Source organism: Pleurodeles waltl, chromosome 12 (assembly GCF_031143425.1).
Source record: "Pleurodeles waltl isolate 20211129_DDA chromosome 12, aPleWal1.hap1.20221129, whole genome shotgun sequence".
NCBI lineage: Eukaryota > Metazoa > Chordata > Amphibia > Caudata > Salamandridae > Pleurodeles > Pleurodeles waltl.
This window is the reverse complement of record NC_090451.1, coordinates 614,244,681-614,271,457: the sequence shown is the minus strand read 5'-3', so window position 1 is coordinate 614,271,457 and position 26,777 is coordinate 614,244,681. Positions and strand designations below refer to the sequence as shown.

General features: G+C 43.4%; 1 long non-coding RNA gene across 1 annotated transcript in view; it reads right to left on the bottom strand.

Annotated features, from left to right (window-relative positions):
* Positions 1-427: 427 nt before the first annotated feature.
* The window catches only part of LOC138268343 (uncharacterized), a 91,713-nt gene continuing 65,363 nt past the window's right edge, over positions 428-26,777 (bottom strand). Inside the window, exons 3-4 of the long non-coding RNA XR_011199980.1 lie at positions 11,072-11,236; positions 428-545 (exon numbers count right to left, since the gene is read on the bottom strand). This is a non-coding gene — a long non-coding RNA (uncharacterized lncRNA). The remainder of the gene's footprint in view (positions 546-11,071; positions 11,237-26,777) is intronic.

The window sequence follows — 26,777 nt, the reverse complement described above, 5'->3', positions numbered from 1 at the left end:
ACCGTCGAAGGAGCGGAGGATCGGAAAGAGAAGGAAAGCCACAGGGGCCCTCCCGCCCCCGTCAGTGAGAAGCCGGGAGACTGCGAAAGCGCCGGCCGCGTCCCCGGAGGGGCGTGGCCAACTCAGGTACGTTCGTACCACAGCTGGGGTTTTACGAGAGGGTGGCTGTTAGGAATAGGGGGACAAGGGAAAGAGAGGGAGATCCTGCAGGGAAGGGGAGACCATCTAGCAGAAGATCCTAAAAGTAAACCTAACCTCACCAAGATACCGACAGTCGGAAGATTTCTAGACAGAAAGGAATGCCTGAGAACACCTATAAATAGAACCACAACCTAGAGGACTGTTGTACCCTCACCTCCCTTCACTTATGCCTATTCCCCCACCACCCTACTAACCTTATATCCTTACAATATATATATCCCACTTACCTGTTTTGTTGTCCTTCTTCTATTTTTGTTTCGGAGAGCCTGGCCCACTGACGTAGAGGAAGATCGGAGACCTTCCCAAAGCTGGACCCGGCCACTTATGGACTATCACTCAAAACCCTGAAAGAAAAGAAAAAGGGAACTTTGTTAATTTTCTTTTGGACTACAGGTGCTTTATCCTTGTGAGCCAGGAACATAGGATAAAAAGCGACATCCTTAAAACCGAAGCACAAATAAATTAACTAAACCCTCACCTTCTGCGCCTGTCACATTATTCCAATATCCCTTTTATTTGTTTCGGGATAAAGAACCCATTACAACATCTAATGAGCTTCTTAAGTCTAATAGTTTCTGCAAGCATCATATGTCATGTCAACAACTTCAGTACCATGGTAACATAGCACAATCAGAAAACCTTCCACTTAAGATTGTCCAAGGCCTCTACTTACAGACACAAAACCTTTGGATGTAGATTCCATGTTTAAACCAATAACAATGTATTCTATTTCTCAACAGGTCGAGCTGGCACAGCACCTGGCCAGACATTGTCTACCGATCAGACTCCCAACCCACCCATGGGGGAAGCCCTCAGTTATGATCACACTCCTGGACATGTGTACGTGGATGAAGGTCCTGGCCATCTGGGTAGTCTGGTCAGAAGGCAACAGTGAGTCTCACTCTGCTCACAACAACACCTCCCATCCCAGTTGCTTCAACATCACAGACAACGTGCCCCCAAACGTGTGTACCTAGCACAGTTTGCTAACATCTTGTACCCCCTCAGTCCTAGATCCTGAGGTGCAAATCAACCATCCTGATACTAAGGGTCCACGACCCAGTTGGAGAAGGAACAGGCTTGTGGGGGTAGGGTATGAGTTGGAGGGATGCAGTGGGCCAGCAAAGTGAGGCCACTGGGGCCACTCACGACCAGGATACCATCAGCCAAGTTTTGGGGGTCCATCATGAGTCCCAAGGCATGATGGGCCAGGTGCTAACCGAACTCTGGGAAATCAAGCAGCTGCAGAGGGACATGAACCAACATACGGAGGCCTATAACTCCAAAACGGGTACACTAACAGGGGTGCTGAGGAACATCCATACAACCCTGAGCAGGGCTTTTCCGCCAACATATACCCCTTCCTGTGGGCCAACTACATCAAGGCCAAGTACATCTGCGGCAGACACAGAAAGGGAGGCTCTGCCAGAGGACCACCCACTCTGAGACATCCCTGCCTCTACAACAGCTGAATCCCATTGCCCTTGCAAGAGGGGACATATATGTAAAAATCCAGGAGATGGCAAGATGCCCAACACTTCCAGCAAGAAACTTCATCCTTAATGTCCTCCTTTGTGTGTTACATGTTCACTCTGTGGACTGATCCTGAACCCCATTCCATTTCTGATGAGAGGAGAACTCTGGACTTTGGACTTCTGATGGTGTGGCATCTACTTCTATGATTTCATTCACCATGACTGACCACTTCACTTTTCATTTCTGCTACTTTTTGCCACAAGTTTGTTTACTTTTCACCTTTAGCACTGTAATACATTCACCACTTACAAACTCCTTGTCTGTTGTCTTAAACTTCATATTTAGCAATGTAGATGTGTAAGAACATGTAAACCATACAACGAAAAAACATGGGACTTGTGGAAGCCAGGATTTGTTGCATGTATACAATTCAGGATTACAACCATGCCACACCAACACATACATACAAGTGTTGTCTAAAAAGGGTTTTATTACTGTGTAAGTGATCAAATTTACAGGTACAGACCTCTAGAACATGGAAGGAAGGGATATATCAGACATTGTCCTATACAATAGCCAAAAATTAATTTGGTTAATATCATCAGCTGTAGCCATAACACCTACCTCACAAAAGGAATCTAACTTCATATAAAGCAAGACTCAGATGGCAGTACAAGAGTTTCTGATCACAGGGTCAATACAATCCAGTGCTTCCGCATCTGGTGGTATGACACAGGCACTTTGGCCTACAATGACTAAACACATTCACATCCACATACAGTTCATACAAAAATACTATTTAGCTAATGTGAAGGGAAACTAACATGAATTAGGCCTACAAATACATATTGTCTGAGCACACAATGACTCTCATAATGCATCGTGGCCATCACACGACAAGGAACAAGTCCAATGGAGTTTCCTTAACTTCCATCCTATTATGTGCAAGCTGTCTTTGGACAGGTTTTGTACACCCAAAGTCTGTAACATACATTCCCAGGAACAATCCATGTCCACTTCGTATGTCTTAAAAGCATCATATACCTACTAATGCCACAACTTTTAAATGCCCAAATGAAGATGCCATGGTGAAGGCACCTAAATAACACCTAAATAATACAAAGGGTTTAGCTATGAAACCATAAATATGACAATTCATATACCAAACTTCTGGAGGATGCAGTCCATTACAAAAATCTGACTTAAAGTGACAAAATTAGAATGTCACCAAATCTTCCTATCCAAACACCCTTTGCCATATTTTGCTAGAGCTTCAGCTTCATAACATTTTCAACAAACATACTCCTCACATCATTGCAGTAAGAGTTCATTGAACAGTCATGACATCCTTAGACTTATGAGAAGAAGCTGTTGGTGAGATCTTGTTGCAAGTCAGCACTTCCCTCCTTCAACGTTATCATCTTAATTCGGAATTTCTGGATTCTCACCCACTGGCACTGCAGGTGCCCTCTCCTCAGAGATTTAAGGGATATTCCTTTGCAGGGAGATGTTATAGAGCATGTAGCAGGCATACACCCTCCTGGGTGAGTAGAGGAGGCTCCACCAGTCTTGTACAGACAGCAAAATCTGGCCTTCAGCAGCCCAAAAGCCCGCTCAACTGGCCATGTTCTTCCATGGGCCTCGTTGAAGCGGACTTCCCCTAACATAGTTGGATTCCTCAGCGGTGTTAACAACCAAGAATGGTTGGGATATGCTGAGTCTCCTGTTTTGTAATGAGACATAAGTATCACAATGAGTCACACACTTCCTGATTGTAGCACCTGACATTGCACACACAAGATCATGACAGATGTAACTTACCAACCAAGCCAGGCCCTCTCTGATTGCAGTTGTGACATTAGCTAGGGTATGGTGCTGTTCTGCCAAGCAAAGAAATCATAGGCTGAACCTTGGAACCAGGCACAGACATTTGAAATGTACAGATCTGATAAGCAGATAGCTTGCATGTTGATAGAATGGAAGTGCCTCCTGTTGCAATAGACGTGTTCACTGGCATGCAGTGGCACCAATGCAATATGGGTGTCATCAAAGGCTCCCACAACATGTGGGAGGCAACCAAATTCATAGAAGTCAACTTTCACACTGGCTAAATCCGCATGTCTGGGGAACCTGATATAGCTGTCAATGTGTTTCACCACTGCTGATAGCACATCTTTTAACTGAACATAGGTTATGACATACCACCAGATATAGCCACTGTATATTGAAATGACCCTGGGGCCAGGAAGTGTAATACTGCCATGAGTCTCACAATGGTTGGTGTACATGTCAGATTATTGCTTTGAGCCATGGGATCTGTCTCCAATTGTTGACAGTGATCTTGGATTGTGTGCCTATTCAAACGGAACTGATTTTATTACGTCACATTCTTCCATGGTCAGATCATCTGGAAATGGACATTAGACTGGAGGTTGTCGCATCATCCCTCTCACAGTGTGTCTATTTGTGGAATTAAATGAGTTTGAGCATTAGTCATATCTGATGAGTTAGACCAAAGTAATGTGACAACACATTACTAACAAGAAATACAGCACACCAATCACACATCAAAACTGTCTACTACTCAAGGTCCCGCTATGATTCCCATGGTTGTCTAGACATGTGTCTACAACATATATGTGCATGTAACACACCTTCTGATCCTCTTGTGCCCATTGATATTGTAAACTATGCTCTGACAGCACAAAATATTGTCGCCTGCGGGGCGCAGTGCACTGTGATTATGTAGTATCCCTGACTAGAAACGTACCACACTGACAATTGTGTAGGAGAATCTAGATATCAAGGGAGCTTTACATATATTGACATAGTATTATATATTAATAGATGTTGTGACACATTTAACAGTCACTAAAACTGTAGCTTCAACTGCCCAAATAGCAGATACCTGACCTCATTCATGGGACTTTAGGAACCTCCCACCCCTGGCGGGAGTCGACTGTGTGGTAGGCGGTTTCAATCGTGGCAGACACATCCATAAGCTAACATTGACTGTGACGGTCACAGCCCAATGGATGTGCCCGTCGATGGTGAGGACCATGTACATTGCGTACATGTACACCGCAGTTTGGAAAATAACTCACTTGTCTCCTGACACTGCTGCAAACAACACCTCCACCACTTTAGCTACTCTGTGCTGCCTCTGGGAGCAATCATGGCAGGCCAAGCAGGTGAAAGTGCCCCTGCCTTCTCTCCAGAGGAGCTGGAGAAACTTGTTGAAGAGGAACTTCCCCTGCATGGTCAGTTCTGTGGCTCACCAGAGGAACTGCTAACTATCTCACATACATATTTGATTATATTTGATTATCTTCACAACAATCCTTTCCCCTTCCTCACAGGCTAAAATGTGCCTCTGAGTTCCAGTGAGTTATTTGGGTGCCTACTGTCACAATCTGCATTCCATACAGAGGATGTACAGGTTGTGAATTGAAAAACCCTGTACTCTGAGTATTTCAAATGACCATTGTGTTGTGGGATATCCCTAGATCATACCTATGTTGCAGTTATATATCTAAGCAAGTAAACTTTACAGCCAAACAATGATATATATGATGATGGTAAATACCACAGTAAATGTATTTGCATTACGCCATGAGCTGTGTATGTATACTGTTTGAGTCAGCTGAGAATGTTGTTAGCAATGTGTAAAGTCCTTGGCAAACAATGGTATGAGACCTTGTAAAACTCAGTGAGCCTTCAGAGTGCTACACAATACTGAACTCACATATAGGGTGGCCTATATGTGATAGAAATGTGCTGTTCATGTAGGTTCTGTATACTCAACCTGCAGAGAGCAAGTCTGGTCAAAGCCTTTTCACAGTATGGGACATAGCACAGGCTGGGGCACAGTAACTGTGGCTATGCAACTGAGGCACCGGACCGACTCCCTGTAGACCTTGTGATCCTTGGATGTGGCCAAATGAGTCTTCAGAAGCAATACTTAGCCTGACCATGACCCCCCTGATAGCTCATATATTGGCGGTGGCCTACCCCAAGCTTAATGCACATTTGAGGGGAGCACAGCTGCTACAAGGGGGCGAGTCCTGGGTAGATGCATAGCTGTTACATTGTCAGGTTGCTGTGTTAGAGGCAGCCATCTCCGCATGAATATTGGAGATGGCCAATGTGCGATACACAAGATGAGTTATTATTTGTGTAGGTACCGTAGTTGGTGCATGGTGATGTGCCTTGCCTCTTGTCCTAGTGGCCAGGGACATAGAGTTCAGTCAACTACAAATATACTCTCTTGGGCAGGCACATGGCTGAGTGCAGTGGTCAATCATCTCATGTTGTTTCATGGTGTGGGTGTCGATTGTACCAAACAGTCCACTTGTCTTCAGTGTGTCAGCCCCAACATCAAAGGAAATGAGGTAATAGATCACTGTACTCAGCCATTTGTCTGCTCAAGGGAGTATATTGGCATCTGTACCTAACAGGCCACTTGTCTTCTGTGTGTCAAGAGTGCTGGTGCCTCAGTACTGTCTCTGCATGTGACAGAGCATACATTGCCCTTTGTGTGAGCAATACTTTCTCTTGGTAATTAGGGAATGTACAGTTAAATATTTTGTGTAGAATCACTGTTGGCATCATTATTTGTGCCTACATGTTCCTATGTGTACCTTGCACTTTTGTAGTATCATTTCTACTACTGTTTCATACATGACCTACTTGTCTTCATGGGATGATGTCTGATTCCATCACATATGTGTGTGTGTCAAAACCTCTTGGAAATTGTTTCATATGATGGGTAGACAGTTCATGTAGTACCACAGACAGGAGTGTGCCAGCGTTGTTTGTTGGGTCACACATACCCTAACCTGTTACTCCATGTCATTTATCATGAACAATTGCAGAAGCTTTGAAGAACATGACAGGTAGACCTACAGTACTTACTTATAATGCGCATTTCTATGCCATTGATGTTGAATCATTTGGCTAAGTGCTTAGCACATGTCAATTGTTGAAGGTACATTGCCTGACTGTTGACATGCATCAGGGAGTGACATACAGAAATGTTGGAATCAAATGTGAGTGTTTACACTCAGTAATCCAATGGAATCTGTGTTTCCGTAACAAAAGGTACAGAGATCTGCCTTCCCATTGAGAAACCTTTTCAAGGCGATCTTCAGATACTGGAGATTCCTTGAGCCACAACAACACGCAGTGGACTATTGATTTTAGTTATGCAATGTTAGAAGGGTGTCTCAATAGTAACAGTTGAAACAGGTGATTTCCCTTGGCCTAGCTGATTCATTGTGCTGTGGATATTTGTAGACAAATCTCCCAGACATTTCAACCAGATTGCCTCCAGTGTAGTTTTCTGTGCAAGATGTGTTACCTAGCAAAGCAACATTAGTATAACTTCCATTACACTATTTAGACACTGTACATGTTGTGAAGTTACTATTGGTGAGTTTTTAAGGGTGGCTTGGATGTTTCCATGTCACCTTCTTCCGGCTACTGTACTTCTTACTGCAACATGGCTGGATTATTTGCCCGTCATTTAATCATGATTTGGAATTGTGTACATAAACATTTGCTGATTGCAGGACCTTGAGTGGAATCTGTGAGAATGTTCTTGGCATTTCCACTATATTTGATGCCAACGGGCTAGTGAGGGGTGCTACAAGAGCCAAACCATTCAAGGTGACAAGGACTCCTACTTGATCCATGGGTATTGTGATTGGACAACTTCACTCATGCAACTGCAGTTGTCTGTGATTCTAATGTTCCTGTGTGCAAATGCTTACAGTTCATGTAGTATGCATGCATGTGGTGTTGATAATGTTGGACACACTTGGGAGAACCTTGTGGCTGGGGGCTATTTTACATTATGGTAATGTTTTGTAATCAAAGCTGTTCTTCAAGTGTGTTCAGTCACATGGACAGACCCTATTTGTATTTGTGATTTCAGTCTCATCACAGGCAAGCAGAGGATGCAGGGCCAACATCAGTGGTGAAGCAGCTGACCACAGTACTTCAAGTCACCAAATATCATACAAGGAGTAACTCAGTGGCCCGGGGGTAAGGGGAGTGCCGACCTCCAGTGGACACTCCCTAGTGGTGGTGGAACACTCAGGATCTACACCTACTCCATCCCTGTCCACCACCCCCAGTTCCATCGCCACCATCCCTGTTACTCCCCACCCAGATGCTGGGCCCGCTCCCCTAAGAGGGTAGCCATCTCCTTCGCACAGGCACCTCACTCCCGTCCCCTGTTACCCCTGTTGTCCTAAGTGAGGAGACTATTTACCTCCTGCAGCACATTCTCTGTGGGTCAGGCTGTCATTCTGAATGCCATTCAGGTGCAGAGCATCCAGCTCCAACAGATAGTTGTGTACCTGGAAGGCATTCACAGTGCTATGTCTGCCCTACAGAGATCCTTTCAGGCTCTGGCCTCCTACCTAATGGCAGCCTTCCACCCCCCCACAATCCTTCCCCACAACCTTTGTCTTCCCCATCCAATATCCCTATTACCATACCTGTCCAAAGCACACTCCTACATACGCAAACACCTTAACAGCCACAAGCAGCACACAAACACCACAAGACACACAAGCATGTAAGCACTCAATAGTCACTCACCCCACACACAACCACCACCACACCCACCATACCCCCAGACACCATCCCAACACCCACAGACACAGCCACCACACCTACCATACACCCAGACACCACCTAACACCCACAGACACAGCCAACACTCACACCATACCTCCAGACACAACACCACCCGGAAACATACATCACTCCACCTCACCCATCACATCCACTTCACAGCCCACCAAGAGATGCAAACACCTACACTCACAAACACAACAAACACCAACAAAACACAAACATACTTCAGACACACACACAATAGCACCAACAACACCCAAAGCCACATCTGACACATGCACTTCCACAGCCCTAATCCCTCCTGCACATCCTCCCCCTTGCCCTTATCCCTTTGAGCACCCCCCCAAGCAAAAATGACCCCACTGACACTGCAAACCATCCCTTCCACATCCAAGTCTTCCCCTGTGACACCTGCCCGGACCGAGCCATAACCCACCCAAACCCAAAAAGAAGCTGATCTCTCCCAAAGTGAAGCCTGCCACTCCCAAGACCAAACCCACCCATCCAAAACCCAAGCTCTCCTGTGGCAGTGATTTGTGAGACAAGTTGTGTGGCACAGCGGTGTGCTCAGCACAATTTTTACCAAGGACTGCACATTGGCCTTTTCTACATTTTTTGAGTGGTGTGAATAAAATTCAGTTGTTTGCTTTGCTACACTTCCGTCCTGCCACTACTTTCTACCTTTTCGATGTTCATGAATAATTTGTGATGTATGATTACAGTTAGGTCTGTTTCACCTTGATTGATGGTCAGTTTGATGTGGTTGGTAAGATTTGACTTTTGGAACTGGTGCTGGAGTTACCTAGGACAGGGTAAATGTTCGATGGATGGATGCGTGGGATGTAATCCAGTTGGGGTGGCATTAAATTGAGTGTTTTTTCAATGGTAAGTATTTTTTATTGACTTAGCCAAAGTCAAGATCTATTGGGTTACATACCTCTTCCTGATGTAGAGTTGACATTTGTTTAATGTGTGCAAGCTAGATGTTTGTTTGTCCACACATTGAGGGTGTTCAATTGTGCTACCTTCCTGTACATTTGAATGGACATATGTCCATTTAGATATGTGTACTTTACACCTTCTTTACATGTGTGCCCAATGCTATTAATCGTGCATTTGCTTTCTAGACTTGCACTTACACATTTGTCACATGGGCATGACATTTGGTTATACTATTGGTTGTCCCTGATATTCATCAGGCCACAGTTCCTGTGCAAATAATGTTTTTGAGACATGTGCAAGGGGAAATGTGTCTCAGGGCACCAGCCTTTCTGGGGTCCACCTGATGTCGCCAGACCTATTCTTCAGGGATTGTTTACATAGAGTGATTTGGATGTTTGTCACACAAATTATTCTGCATTCCACTTACCTTACATTCTTTTGCAATGTGGTTGATATGTGTGAGCCCATTACCAGGATTTTACAGGGAAAGTGTGTTTAGGTTCAATGACACATCCATGCAGATGTATATGTTTTGTTGTGATAGGACATGGCATGTGAATAGTGTAAGGGTGTCACTTCAATTTGTAAGTGTGATATTGATGAGGATTGGCTGTTGTGCGACACACTGGTATGAAAACATCACTATACCTAAAACTGGGATGTGCACACATATCCAGTTATATAGAGTGTGGTGGTGCAGTGTCAGTGACCTGACTAAAGGGGGGTGCCAATGGGCTGTGATATGGCCATGCATTGTATACAACCCTGAAACATGGCACATGACATATTTGGGCCACGGAGCACAGCCCACATACCAGGCAAATAGCAGCCTATTGATTTGCTATGGATTTGGATGACACAGGTAGCTTTATTGTCATTTGCATCCACGACAACGTCAATTCTGTACGCCATCAAGCAGCGTGAGGACATGTAGGATCAGCTCCATGCTGGCACAGGATGTGTGATGCTGCCTACAGGTGAGTTTTGGCCTTATATCCATCAGTTTTCGCCTGCTCAAGTGTGGTGCTCAGTTCCCCAGAGACACATCAGTGGAAAGCAACATCGTGATTTGGACGGCAGTTGAACTGGCAGTCCTCCCTCCAATAGACACATTGGTCTATCTCTCCCATGTGGTGGTCTAGATTTGCTGGTGGTGTGGGCAAGACTGCGGCAGTCTTTCGTCTACATAACTGCATGTATCGCAATATGGCAGTCGGACCGCCAACACTGCGGCAGTCGGACTGCCGCTGCCACCATGGTGGTCCCCAGACCACCACATTCGGAATCAGGCCTAAAGTATTTTTGAGAGAGCATGAACAGACACAAGGGACCAATCAAAACATACAAGAGGAAAGAAGTTGAACACAGCAGTCAAGAATGACAGGAGAGTAGAGAAGGCTAATCCATATTGTGAGTAAGACGGTGAACAGGGAGGCATTGGACTGAAAATAGGAAACCACAGCAGAAATATCAGCTGTGTAGAGACATGGCAAAGCTGGAGAAAAAAAGACTTCCAAAAGAGAGTGAACTACAAAGGGGGAATTGGGTTTCTTTTTTTTAACTTGAGGAATAAGGCATTGCAGTGACAGAAGAAATGTAGGCTAGAAAAAGAAAAGCAGGTAGAGGATTGATGTTGTATTGACATTGACAAGGTTAAGAGGCAGGTGAATAGTATTTAGACATTTGATCCACTGGGGCATTTTGGTGAAAATTGTACAGGTGGAATTTGCTTCCTTAGTGCAAAAATGTTGGTGAGATTTAAGTCATAACCACTGTCACCACTTTCATATATTACATTACCACCCACCTTGAACAAACATCTATCTCCCTCTCCCATCTTGCTTCATGCACAGACGCCAAGATGGAGCTCAATATATGCAACATTTGTTGACTTTTGCACCTGAAAAACCATGTTGCAATTCAGTTGTTGGCATTAACGTTGAAGTCATGTGGTTCTGCTCATTCCCCTGTCCTGTGGAAAAAAAAGAAAATAAACTGTAAGGATGCAGCACTTCTGTACTAACACATGTTCCTGCTATTAAGGAAATGTGTTGCTTCCCCTGAGGCTCTTTTTTGGATACGGTCAATGCTATATCTAGCACACAAATAACATTTAAATATGACTAACATTTTGTGTCACAAACATACGCCAGTGGATTGGGAACATTTCTTTACTGGGGGGATGTAGTTCAAAGCACATTAAACCTACTTAAAAGGAATTGCATCTTGAGCCCTTTAGCATTGATAGTAATAGTTACATGCACTCTGTGAATAATAGTTTAACAATTACATTACTCATTTAGCCCTTGATGAGTGAGTGACTTGGTGGAGGCTCCACAGCTGATCAATCACCAATCACACCTCTAAGAGGGACAAGGAAACCACCACTTTGACAGAGCTCCAGGCTCTAAATGTGGGCCCATCTTCAGTAGTTCTAGGCAAAAATACTAACTTTACTCTGCCAAACCAGTGCAGTTACATATCTGGCCACAGATGCAGTTCACTGAATTTTAGTTGTAGTAAAAGTGATACCCCACATGTTTTGATCCACATATCATCACTGTCTCTCAAAAGACTCCTATTCCCGCTTAGGGACCTAGTGAAGGACACATTTTTGCTCTTATGTCTAATGTGTTCTTCATTTTTCTGGGGTTGAGGTTTTATTGAGGAAGATAGTGGGTACTACTACTGAGAAAATAATTTAAATGTAAATAAATTAGATGTATTTAATAAAACAATTTATTTCACATTATTTGTTTACAATGATTTAAAATAATCTAAAAAGAGTTTAAAGATGTTATTGGTGTTTAATAATTTAAGCACGATTGATTTAAAAAAAAAAACGTAATAATTATTTGTAAAACATATTTTCAATTTTCACCAGTGATATACATATACGTATGTATGTATGTGTATATATATATATATATATATATATATATATATATATTCTTTTCAAGTATTATTTTTAAATTTAAGGTTAAAGAAATGCATTTGTAAACAACTAAGGAATAAACAAAAAATATAAATATTTAATGAGCTTAAAATATGATACTGCACATTTTTAAAAAATATGTCCATCTAAATTGTATGCGCTTACCCAATGTTTATAAACTGATCCTCTACCAAATATATGCACTTTTTCCAATCTTGGTTGGACTGGTGTTTGGATTCAGTTTTTTGTGATTGAGTCTGAAAGACTTTTTTCATGTACCTTGGGTTATGATAAAGAATTAAAACCTATACGGCATAGAAAAATGCGTTTAATTGTTTCTTTTAGTATATTGTGTAAATGCTATGTTTGTTTTGAAATTATTGGTTTAAGAGTCTTTGCTAAGAATTGTTTCATTTGGAAATCTGAACAACTATGCCTCAGATGTACAACGAGGAAGAATAATGATTTAAAAATATCTATTCTATCTGAATCACTTTTTCGAAATTGCTATTTCTTATGTATGAATCATTTTGTTTCATACTTGCAATTCCTAATGGGTAATGAATATTAATGAGGTAGGTCACAATTTGTGACCCATTAGGAATCACTTCCATCACTAGGCTGGTGGCCTGCTAGGGGTCAGCAGACCACCATGTCTGTGATTGTTTTTAAATAAAGCAATCTTTTTTTTTTTGTTTTTTAATGCATCCCATTTTTCTGGAAGGAAAACAGGATATGTTTAAAATGAAAACAATTAAACTTTGAAGTTTAAGTTTTAAGTGTAGGCAGTGGATCGTACGACCACTCCCTGTTCTTAAAAAATGTTTTCTAACATTCACAAAGGGAACGGGGTCCCATGAAGACCCCTTCCAATTTGCGTATGCATTACCACCAACTTTGAGATGGTGGTAAAATATCAAGGTTTCGCGACTGCATTTTGGTTGCAAAAGCCTTAATACATAACACTGGGAGTCACTATTTGGAAGGGGCATCCATTCCAAATAGTGATTTCTACACCCAAACTGAGATTAGGTAGAATCGCAGTTTGGGGGCTTGTGCATCAGTAAAAGCAATTTTGCCATCACAAAAGCCTGGTTTTCGAAATCAGTTCTGTTTGCGACAGCAAAAATGCTATTTACATATGGCCCTGAATTTATTCTGTGGGGTTTCTGTAAATAGATAATGTGCTGAGTGGCACCTTTCAGATATTGCTTGAAAGGAATTGTGCCACCCTTCATTGTCATTGTTTGTCTTTGTTTAGTTAAACTGCTTTTATGTATTCCACCATTCCATGTTGAATCTGACTTGGTGTCTGTGTCTAAATTGGTTCAGAAGTTCAAACCTGGTTTCCTCAATGAGGTCTAGTAGAATAATCAGATTTCCTTTTGTTCTTATTGAAAGGTGAGTACATTTATAAATCATACTGTCTGGTGACATCTAGGGTGTCCATAAAGTCTAGTGAGAATATTTATTTTAATTTGGAATTGGAATTCTCTGCTAGCATAATATTTAATGATTAGTCTTGATTTGTTTTAAGTGATGTCTGATAGCATAAATTTAATGGAAATAACAGCCTTTTATGTGTATTTGGAAGAGCTTTAGTTGGCGAGTAATTGATTCTTTTTGCTGACAAGTGGTTAATAGTTTGTGGGTTTGTGGTAGGTACTGCTTCATGTGTTGGGCAGTTGAGGACAAAAGAAAAGGTATGATATTATGTTATCAGCCATAATGGTGTAGAATTGGTAGAGGGGTGGCATGTAGGTTTTGAAGGTGCAATCTCTGAGCCAGATGACAGATTAGGTGAGGATTAGGAGATTTTGGACCTCATAAAAAAATGTTTTAAATATAATTCTCTCTACTTAAATTGTCAGATAAAATAAATTCCACTTTAGTATAGGTGAGTACATAGTGGGGTGAAGTGTACTTTTTTTTAATAAGTCATTGGGCTGCACTAGAAATAATTACTTTTGTGTGGTACAGTGTGCTTCAGGTTAGGTGCAGAGTGAAGTTGTCCTATTACATGAATAGGACATGTGTAGGCATAGTCTTTTAAGATGATTCAACTGTGGTACTTGTGGGGGTTTCCTAGGTTTTTGAAACTATCATGGGCCTTGGTCTTATCACTATGTTAGTTGATTCTGTTTATTACATGTTACACTTCACTGATGACTGTGGTGACCCTTGACTGTGTTTGTAACTGCCTTAATTTTTCCTGTAGGCATATCCTGGTTACTGCTTTCCTCTTTCCTCTAGGTATATCCTTAGTATGTTAAAATGGGTTTCCCTTTCTCTGATGTTGTAAAAGTGGCCTCACTAGACATCTTGGGCTATGTATCTGATTCAAAACATAGTTTTCATGATATGTGATATTTATGTTTGGTTAATCCGAATGAATGTTACCTAACACTTATACATATATTACCATTTTTAGTCTTACTTTTTTAACTTTAGTTATAATTTATGGTGTAGTTATTATCTGGTAGGAATCAGGTTGTTCTTCTTGCTTGATATTTTCATATAAATGTGTTGCTTCACTTTCTGTTGTGAAAATATAAGATAAAAAATAAGTTACTAATTTAAATGAATTTTAAATAATTATTAATTTTTAAGCCAAATTAATCTTGTTGTTTTCAAATTGTTGCAATTACTTTCAGTCTTCTTTGTTAATATGCAGGTACACTGATGGCCTGATTCACAACAGTAAACTTGCACTTCTGTGCCATTGTACTACTTTTCGGTATTCACAAACCATGTGCAGAGTTTTACACTCTCATTTCCTTAACTTATGTGTAGAATTTCACCACTCTGTCAAGTCTGTAGGTGCAGAAAACTACTCACACGTAAGTATATTGAGTGCAGCGATATAAAACTCCACTTTTAGTTTGTGAAAACCTAAAGGTAGTAAACTTACACAAATGTTTACGCTTGCATAGTAATCACGCATTATATGACCTGTTTGTAAGTTATAGATCTTCCTGGATTGTTATCTCTTGTGTTTGAATCTGATTGGTTTTATATTTCTGAATTTGATTTTGGGGTTTTTCTTCATGTTAGGTAAACGCTAATCTATGTTTTAGGTTTGTGAATTGTTTTTTTACATAGCTATATTAATATTTACGTGTGATGTTTTATGTGTACTTTAGTTCTATAAGTTTTGTGCTTTCATAAATATTTAGTTTTAAATATTCATATTTGTATGTTATAATTGTATTGCTTAAAAGTCAATCTTGTGGATGTATGTATTTTAAAACGTTTTATTTTTGATATACGATATCTTGCTATTTGTGCATTTTATATAGACACTATTCAAAATCAATATTGAGATGGTCTGTTTTTTGGCATACTATTTTTTTTGTCAATATTCTGAAATATAACAATTCATGTTACTGCATTTATGACACCTAAGAACAGTGGTACTATGGAACTACTGGGACCCAAAAGATTAAGCCAAGTGTATCAGCTGGCAACCTTGTATCTTAAGGATGAAAATCTGTCAAATGTGTTGTTTTTATGCTTTCATTGTCTGGTGTCTGCTTTGGTTCATTTCTATACTTAAAGCCTTTGAGCAAAATGTACATTTTAAAATAGGCATATTTGCAACAGTGTTTATTGGATTTATTCTCTTGCTTATTGGAATTTTGATATATTGACATACTCCAGGTTTCCCTGGTAAATTAGGAACTCTATATTATTGGACATTGAATATCTCGTACAACTGGAATTGAATCACAGCTTTATTTTTAATGTCCTTTATTCCAAGTTTATTAACTTATTACTCCACAAGTACAATTCAACCTTATCTTATTTGGAGGATTTTACATGAAGTAAAAATACATAGTTTGTGGTGAAATATAAACTGCAGTTTTAAAATGTACAAATGATTCTGAAAAGTCACTTAGGCTTTCATATAAAATAATAAGGCTCGGTGTCTAGTTGTACTGGTCAGTGTGTTTTAAATAGAGTACAGTGGACCAAAGAACAAACATATGGTAAATGAGCTGACGACTGCATGAAAATATTATATTGACTATTTAAAGATCTTAAAGATGAACAACTATATTGAAAAGGCAGGTAAAGGAAGCCTCAATTATATTATTCTCATTCACCACTTTGTAAAATTGTGCATTGTCATAAAAGTCAAAACATCTTTTCATACTTTATGAGATTTTGCTGGACATTTGCAGTATACGTTATCTGTTAAAGCTAGTGTAGATAGTGTTTGTAACCATGTAAGGTTGCCAGTTTGTTCTTGCTCCTCTGAATAACAGACTTACTTTCTCCCAATCGTTACTGTTCTTAGAACCCATGTTCCATGCCACCGGTTCTACACATTCCGTGTGGCCCCAATTATACAGTTCTCGTTCATATGTTTTTTAAATTGTGCATTGCACTAAAAGCCCAAAAAAAAAAACCTATACTTTGAGCTTTTGTTGGGCTAGTTTTACCCTTTAAGTATAAGTTCTCTCTTGAAGCTAGAGTAGCTAGTGTTTGTAACCATGCAAAGTTACCAGTTTGTTGTTGTTCTTCCAATTTAACAGAATCACTTTCTCTCTAACCTTATTCTTTTTAGAGTCCATATTCCATGCCGTTGTGTCTCATTCTCTTTGGCCAGGTCATTCAATATATTGTCTTTTTGGCAATCACAAGAACAATTCAGTTATGTTATTAGTTCTTTCAGACCCTTCACTACAGATTTGTGAAACTATAGGACAGTTAAAGAACAAGTGTAACAGTTCACAATTTGAGGCATTTCACTTCCCACAGTTATGAGTATCATGTATGTGCGGAGGTGATACATTTTTGCTGTAGGCCACTATGATCTCCATTGGATCCTTTGTTATGCTTGTTTAAGATTAATGTTCATATCTGAGCAATGGTATAACTGTATCCTAGAATCTAATTCCTCACCAGACCCAGTCTGATGATGAAAATGGTTTAGTGTACAATTCTGATGGAGAGTGTGTTGAGGGCAGTCAAGGATCATCCTCATTTTCTGTTACTATGCAGTAAATTACTTTGCTGAGGCATTCCCACAAAGGGTAATTTTTGCCATATTCTGATTAATCAATGCCATAGAATTGTTTTATTTAATTGTAAAGCTGCTGGTCCCCATATTTGTACCACTGTTACAATCTTAAGAATTATTTTAGATCCTTAAACTATTGTTAATCCATAAAGATGCTTTCACATGAAAATTCAGAATGAAAATTCTTTTCTTTGCCAAGTTGATAATCAGTTGCCTTGATAGATTCACAGTCCACAGTTGGAGGTCCCCTGTTCTTAAAAACGTTTCGATAAGATTGTATTAAATTTTCGTTGCACCCTCCCCCAAATAAAGGCATTTGATATTAACCTTGTGTCTTATACAAGGTCCAAATGTGGGCCAGCATGTGATTGAACATTTTTTTTAACAAGAAAAGCCTAAGGCTGATCTGGTCCAAGGGGCTTGTTACTGAAACACAGCAGCATGATGCATAGTTAGATCCAGTGCCATTGAAAGCTTCCTCAATGGTACAGAATAAAAAGGTGTCTGATACATCACTCTCTATCTGCTATGCATGGGGAAGTTGAATACAGCAGTATTTGAAAAGTGGAGGAGTGTTCATAGTCCTGCTACTAAATCTAGTGTTTGACTAAATCACTATGACAGGTTTAAGATTCAGTACTATGGTCTTGAATGGTAAGACAAAAATAGGTTCCATTTGAAAGTTTATTCTAATACATATTTGGAGGCAGAAGTAATTTGACTCTAAATCTGATGTCATGTTCAAAACATCATTTGACTCAGGAAATAGTGAAGTGAAGATATTGTTCACAGAGGGGTAATAAGAGGCCAATGAAGAAACCTAAGTGAGGACCCAGCCACACTTGCAGCTTTATGTTTTCTGTCTTTGTGACGCCTTTTCGTTATTCTCTTCCTCCATGTTAACCATGTGTGTCTTTTGCTCACAGTAAATGACTGAGGCTGAAAAATAAGTGTCGGATCTCAAAAATAAGTGCTTGTGCCCGCACCGGAAACCACCGGCTCAAATTAAGTACTGGCTATCTCCTGCTGCACAGCGTGCCATAATGGCGGCGGCGAATCACTAAAACGTCGAGCCAGACGCCTGATTCTGGCTTAGCGCAAAGCCTTCTTGGATCTGCTCAAAACAACTGCAGATAAGCTTAACCATATTGTTCATGTTGCACACAATGCGTTGCAAGAAAACGTGTAATTACTCCCAACTGTCAACTCGCAAAGGGCGTTATCTTTGACAAATATTTTCTTTATTATCAAATATGATGGCTTCTTCAAACATGTGAGTTCTAGATGTGTGCTTTACAAAAACCCTGCGTTTGCATTACCAGAATACAATGTTGCTCCATCTATTTTAAGAATCTAGTCCACCTTTAGAGAATAAGTGACAAATGGTGTGCACCTCTTAGTTAACTAATTAAAATGTTTCTAGGTTCATGTTTAACAAAGGGTACTTATAATAACTACCTTTAAATGTGGTGATAATACACTTTTTTTTGTAACTTTTCTGAAATTTGAAAATACTGTATCATGTTTTTAGATGATGTTTGTGCATGATTTACATTCCAAATATTGTCAGTGTGCTAGACTAACACACGGACTATTGGAACCAATCCAGTCTTTCGGCTCAGCTCTCCTTGCTTACTTGTTGTCTTGCATACTTCTACACCTCAGTCTCTTGTGTGCACATCCCCTGCCATAAGATCTGCAAGGCCGTTGTTGGTATCAGGAATGGTCTAGTGGGCATCTTATTTAATGTTAATCTTACATACACAAAGCATACACTGATCCATCACCAGGGTTATTAAAGGAGCCTGATATATTATGCAATTAAAAAGTGACTTTGGACTTTGAGCGATGCAATCGCCATTTCACCATTCACATGTATTACTTCTTGTATTTACTGAAAGTGTGTTGTCCTTCTGTAAGTTTATAACCCTTGTATAGGGTACAGTGCTGAGTTTGATCTGAACTCCCTGTCTGGGTTCAGGTTGTGGGTAGGTGATCATGACGGGATACAACTGAGAGCTCTAGAATTCAGATTTAAGGCTGTTTGAGTGTCAGCATACTTCAATTCGATTTCCTCAGAAGCAGAAGATAACTCCTCAGTCCCGACCCGAGCTACCCACAATGAATTTTAATCCTTCGTGCTGAGTACCCCGGAGAGGGGAAGGGGAATGGGATTGTAGAGAGACTGCTACGGAGATGATGAACGTCAGTACTCAGTCTGCCTCTTCACGTCTAAGATTGGATGCAGCACCTGTAAGAGTCACAGTCGCAATTACTAGGGACATACAACATCAGTTTTACACTTTCTACTCTTAACACTTAATTCTCTTTAATTCTATTATTTCCTCACTCACCCTGAGTTCTCTGTAGCCTTGCTTCTCTCTATGAATGATAAGCTCTTCTTAAAAATGCTTATTACTGATTCTGGAAGAATTTCTCAACCTTTGTTAGAGATTGGTTTTATGTTGCTATATATATATGTAGTTGGTGATAATGTATTCTCCAAATCAGCTGATGTTAGTTGGTTTCTACTTTACATTAGAGAGTTCAATTGCGTTTATTGCATTGGTAATTCTTGCTTGTGAAAGTTTGTTTCTCCTGTCTTAGTTTGACTTCTGTCAATACTTGTATTTGTAAATGCTTGTTTATTAAAGTTTGTTTCTTCTTTCTTACTTCAACATCTGTTGATAACTTGTATTTGTAAATGCTTGTTTATTAAAGTTAGTTTCTCCTTTCTTACTTCAACATCTGTCGATAACTTGAACTTTAATAAACAAGCATTTACAAATACAAGTTATTGACAGATGTCGAAGTAAGAAAAGAGAAACTAACTTTGATAAACAAGCATTTACAAATATGTTTCTCTTTTAAACTCTACTTTGGTTTATTACCGTTGCATTTGTAAATGCTTACTTGTTAACATTCATTTCTCCGTTAAACTCGGCCTTCGTTTATAACCTTGGTATTTGTAAATACTTGCTTGTTAAAGTTTGTTTTTCTTTTGACTTTGGTATCTTAAACAGGAACCTTGTAAACATAAGGTTTATTCATACATTAAACTCTGTAGCCTTGCCAAACCTCCACTGGAACGGTCTACTATCAAACTCCACGAATAAACCTTGACAATATTTATCACGTTTTCTGTAAAATAGTCTTCAAGGGTAATTTTACCTCACAGGAGTTTCTGCTCTGAAGCGTGCTTTCTCTCCACACAGCTGATTCCTGTCAGACCTCAGTTGAAGTGCAAAGCTTCCAGCGGGTGAGCTCGTAACCTAGCAACCAACCGATTGCAAGACTAGAACTTTAACTAACCTTCAGGACTCACAACGGCCATCTTGAATCTTCTCTTCTTGATTCTTCCTTTGAAATAAGTGCAAGATTACTCTGCAAACCTTCCAGTTTGGGCTTTGCTGTCTCCACTGAAGATATCTCTTTGCTTTTCTCAAGCATTTCTTTGATTTGATAAGTTTGTGTGGTCATGACATTGAGCCACTCAGTACCGGACAGTGGTTCAAAAGGCTTGCAGACTATGGCCCTCATTACAACATTGGCGGCAAAAGCCGCTTGCCCACGTGCAGAAGACCGCCAACACACGGCCGCAGCCGCTGAATCCCGCCACAGCTATTATGACCCAAAGCTCGGAATCCGCCAAAATTCAGACACCCACACAAGTCCGCCACACCAAAGGTCAGTGATAAACTGGCGTAAACAAAACCGACACCGTCATGCCAACAGAAATACGCCTACACTATCACAACCCACGAATCCATGCGGCGGTCTTTCAACCGCGGTATTCCATTGGTGGTACACACCGCCGTGCTCAAAATACACACACACATCTCCAAAACACAGCCACATTGGACAATTCGAAATACACACACCTGATACACATACATACACCACTCCCACACACCCAAAACAATATAAAACACACACCCACATCACCCACAATCCCATACGACCACAAGTACCGAGAGAAGCCCAGAGAGATACACCACAAACAACTACCAAGCATCCACAGGCACACAATACCATCACCCACAGAACTTCCACGCACCTCACACAACACACCACTAAATATCACCCCACACATCACAACACACACCACCCCACACCGCACCATGGCACCGCAAAGACACCCCAGGTTCTCTGAGGAGGAGCTCAGGGTCATGGTTGAGGAAATCGTCCAGGTAGAGCCACAGCTATTCGGAGCACAGGTGCAGCACACCTTCATTGCATGGAAGATGGAGTTATGGAGAAGAATAGTGGACAGGGTCAATGCAGTGGGACAGCACCCAAGAAATAGGGATGACATCAGGAAGAGGTGGAATGACCTATGGGGGAAGGTGCGTTCAGTGGTCTCAAGACACCAGGTAGCATAGAGGACTGGCGGCGGACCCCCATCTCCTCCTCCACAACTAACAACATGGGAGGAACAGGTCTTGGCGATTCTGCATCCTGAGGGCCTCGCAGGAGTAGATGGAGGAATGGACTCTGGTAAGTCATATCTTAACTACTTTATCCCCCCACCCCACCTGCATGCCATCACATACCCCCACCCTCACCCTCACCCCCATCACTCCTACTCCTCACAAATGTCCCACTATCACAACCCACCCATCCCAACACCAAGCCCTGCATGCAACAACAAAGCATGGGCACCCATCACCAAAGCATGGCCACTGCACATACCCATACACCCCCCAAACCACCATCACACAAGGTCCCACACAGGAACGCAAGCACTGGGGTACACGGTCACCCACCTATTGTACATAATGGAACACACAGATGTTATAAACATATACCCCTGCAGGACACGTACCCAACGTCACCGGACAGGAGGGTCCACACCACCAACAGAAGAGGCCCACAGTGATGACAGCAGCTCTGTCCAACTGGATCTAGATGACCAGCCCGGCCCATCGGGGACCTCGGGACAGTCGGTTCCCCTCACACTGCCACTACAGTTCTTCCCCCCTCTGGAAACACCAGCACAGCACCCACCGGGCCCATACCTCTGTCCCCAGGACACGTCAAGCAGCAGTGTGTCCACCACTACAGGGAACCCAGGCTAACCCACCACCCCAACAACAACAGGGACCTGGGGGCAGTGGAAGTGGGCACACGGTCCAGGGGACAGAGGCCCAGGAACACAGGGGAACTGGGAGGGCTGCTGTGCGACAGGGGAGGACAGGCCAAGGGATCCCACTCTCCACGAGGCCCTCTCCTCCATTACGGGAGCCTACCACCACTCGCAGGAGACGATGGCAATGGTACTGGCCAAGTTTCAGGAGACCCAGCGCCTGCAGGAGGAACAGTATTTGGGCTTCAGGGAGGAAGTACGAGCCATCAATTCCATCCTGGCCACCATTGTAGGGGTGCTGAAGGAAGTACTCAAAACCATGAGGCGCACTGTGGCACTACACTAGCATGGACGATGAACTGCCCACCACCTCTGCCGGCGCTAGTGGACAAGAGGCACTGCCACAGGACCACCACACCAGCACCCAACCCCCTGCAGATGGAGAACCACCCCGCAAACGGTCCCTGAGATCCAGGACAAAGACAGAGAACAATGCCAATACCCCCGTCAAGAAATGAGACCACCCTGAATGTCATCCTTCTGTCCCACTTTGTCACCCTGTTTATCCTCAAACTGCCCCAGCTCCACTTCCTATACCCATTTTTGCAATGCACCTGTGAGACTAATAGACTGGACTCTGCCATGGACATTCCTCCACCATCACCCCTCACCAATTTACAACCTCCTCAATATTGAGCACTTAAATAAACACCCTTAAAGCACAAAACAATCATGAGTCTGCCTGTGATTTCGAAATACTGTATTAGTAATTACAGTGGCAAAATGCTTTTTCAGTTGTAATGTCAACATACCTATGTCACACAGCTCTAGTCCATGAGGATACAAAGCAGATGTCACACTGTGGGACACACATCTGTGAAATCGTAAGGGAAAGGGACAACTCAGTTACCATACACTGGGTGAAAAGGACAGACAGTAGAGAAGTAGTAGTGATAAATTACATGTAGTAGGCAGGTTTGTATTCTTACCTGTGTCTCACTGGAAATATTGCAGGATCACCGAGTCCCTGTTGTCCATGTCCTCTTCTTCTGCTTCCTCGTCTTCACTGTCCACAGGCTCCACAGCTGCAACACCACCAACATCTGGACCATCCTCCTGCAGAAAAGGCACCTGTCATCGCAAAGCCAAGTTGTGAAGCATACAGCAGGCCACGATGATCTGGCACACCTTCTTTGGTGAGTAGAATAGGGAACCACCTGTCATATGGAGGCACCTGAACCTGGCCTTCAGGAGGACGAAGGTCCGCTCAATTATCCGCCGAGTTCGCCCATGGGCCTCACTGTAGCGTTCCTCTGCCCTTGTCCTGGGATTCCTCACTGTGGTCAGTAGCCATTTCAGGTTGGGGTAACCAGAGTCACCTGCAAATGGCGAGGGACAACTGTTAGACACACACTAACCTGTAGGGATATCCCCAGACAACCATTCCCACTGACTTGTTTCCAGGTGCTCACCTATTAGCCACCCACTGTGCCTCTGGAGTTGACCCATCACATAAGGGATGCTGCTATTCCGCAGGATGTAGGCATCATGCACTGAGCCAGGGAACTTGGCATTAACATGGGAGATGTACTGGTCAGCCAAACACACCATCTGTGCATTCATAAAATGGTAACTCTTCCAGTTTCTGTACACCTGTTCACTCCTGTGGGGGTGGGGGGGCGGGTACCAAAGCCACATGGGTCCCATCATTGGCACCTATGATGTTGGGGATATGTCCCAGGGCATAGAAGTCTCCTTTCAATGTAGGCAAATCCTCCACCTGAGGGAAAACGATGTAGCTCTGCATGTGTTTCAGCAGAGCAGACAACACTCTGGACAACACGTTGGAAAACATAGGCTGGGACATCTCTGGTGATATGGCCACTGTAGTTTGAAAAGACCCACTTGCTAGGAAATGGAGTACTGACAGCACCTGCACTTGAGGGGGGATTCCTGTGGAATGGCGCATAGCTGACATCAGGTCTGGCTCCAGCTGGGCACACAGTTCCTGGATTGTGGCACAGTCAAGCCTGTAGGTGATGATCACATGTCTTTCCTCCATTGTGGACAGGTCCACCATCAGTCTGTACACCGGAGGATGCCGCCATCTCCTCACATGTCCCAGCGGACGGTGCCTATGAAGGACAACAGCGAGCACAGAGTCAAACAACTCAGAGATACGTACCCACAGCTTACACAGAACACAAATCATAATCAAAATAATGGCCTGTATGAGTATTGAGGCAAGGCCCAGGTATGTGTGACGCAGTTAAAAATTAAGCCATGTGGGCCCCTGAAATGGCGGCTGTCTGACCTGTAAAGTGGGACAACGGGATGTGAGGTAACTGCGCTGGCGTTGTACACCGTCGCGGTAGGCGGTCGAAGACCGCGGCGCAATGCTGTATTGGTTAACATTGGACCCTCTGGTTCCCAGGAGCCAATCACGATGTACGCCGGCGGTAACGGTACGCACCGCCGCAGACGTGACCGCCATTTTCCATCTGTTCAATCACTCGATACCTGATCTTCGACAGGAGAGGACCTACACTGCAAGTGCTGCAGTGACCTCGGTCTGGAAGAGACAATGGGTCATGCGTCTGGGGAAAGGGCCCCTGTCTTCACATCGGAGGAGTTGAAGAAACTCGTGGATGGGGTCCTCCCCCAGTACACGCTACTCTACGGTCCTCCAGACAAACAGGTAAATACACTGGGAGCATTCTGTATGTGCTATGCCTGTGTGGAGTGGGGTGGATGAAAGATGGGGGGGGGAGATTGAGGCGTGCATGAAACGACGGTGAGTGCATGTGCATCATGGCAAGGGTAGGGATAGGGGCTAATGACTGTGACGGTGCATTTGGTAATAACTTTTCTTTTCCCCCTGTACAATTCATGTAGGTCAGCGCCCACCAGAAAAAAGATATTTGGTGTGCCATCACCAAGGACGTCCAGACCCTGGGGGTCTACCACAGATGGAGCACCCACTGCCGTAAGAGATGGGAAGGACATTCGCTGCTGGAGCAAGAAGACAGCGGAGGCCCAGCTGGCGATGGCCTCCCAACGTGGGAGGGGTGCCTGTTGCACCATGACTCCCATGATGTTCAGGATCCTGGCGGTGGCATACCCGGAGTTGGATGGGCGCTTGAGGGCATCACAGCAGCTACAAGGGGGTGAGTACACTCTCATTCTGCTGATTTTGCGCGCAGTGGAGGTGTCTGGGTGGGTAAGGTGGGCTGTGGGTTTCCCTAGGCCAGGGCGAGTTTAGTAGGCAAAGTCTCCTTGTTCTGGCAGACCCTGTGGCACCCCACCCCACCTGTGTAAAGTGCCAGTGTCATCCATGTGTGCAGATGTCGTCCATAGCCTTGTAGGCCATGTCCCGGGATTGAACAGTGGAGGCCAAGTGCGCGGCAAAGTGCAGGGGCCTTCTGTGTCTGTCGTGTCCGCCAACGGTAGCGGTAATGCATGCACCCAACATGTCTCTTCTGTCCCCCCCATTTTTGTGGTCTCTCTGTTCTTGTGTGCATTAGCATCATCAGGCGGAGGAGCAGTGGGCCCGGAGCAGGAGGGAGCTGCATCCCACATGGCCCTGGAGTGCGAGACAACGGACTCGGAGTTCACCAGTGGGACAGAGGGCTAGGGGAGCTCCACGGCGGGGACAGGAGCTCCCCTAGCCCTCTGTGGCACAGACTCGTCCTCTGATGGGAGCTCCCTTGGGGTGGTGGCAACATCTGTGCCCCCCGCATCTACAGGTACAGCCGCCGCCCCCACTACCAGCACTGCCCTCCCAGCAGCCCCCCAGCCTTTGCCCCGTGCCCGCTCACCCAGGCACCTCAGGCCCTGCCCCAGTCACCCCTGCTGCCCTCAGTGAGGAGGCCATTGACCTCCTCAGGTCCCTCACTGGTGGGCAGTCTATCATTGTGAATGACATCCAGTGTGTAGAGAGGCAGTTGCGACAAACCAATGCATTCCTGGAGGGTATTCATTCTGGTCAGGCGGCCCTTAAGCGAGCTTTTCAGACTCTGGCCTCAGCACTGATGGCAGCCTCCCCCCTCCACCTTCCTCCACCCAGACCCAATCCCCTGTACCTCAGCCTATTCAAAGCACACCTTCAGACAATCATGCACACACATCAACACACAAGGGAAGCTCAGGCACACATAAGCACCACACATCCCACAGGCACTCACGCAAGCATCACACACATGCAGACACACCAACATCCACTGCCTCCACTGTGTCCCCCTCCTCCTCGTATCCCTCCTCCCTCCCAGTCTCGCCTCCACTCACACCTGCATGCACTACACCTACAGCCACTACTGCCATCACCAGCACACACACCACCACACCCTGCTCACGTGCAGTCACCACCCCCACTGCCATTCACACGTCCCCTGTGTCTTCTCCCAGTGTGTCTGTAATGCCACCTCCCAAGATACACAAACGCAGGTACACACCCACCCAACAGCCAT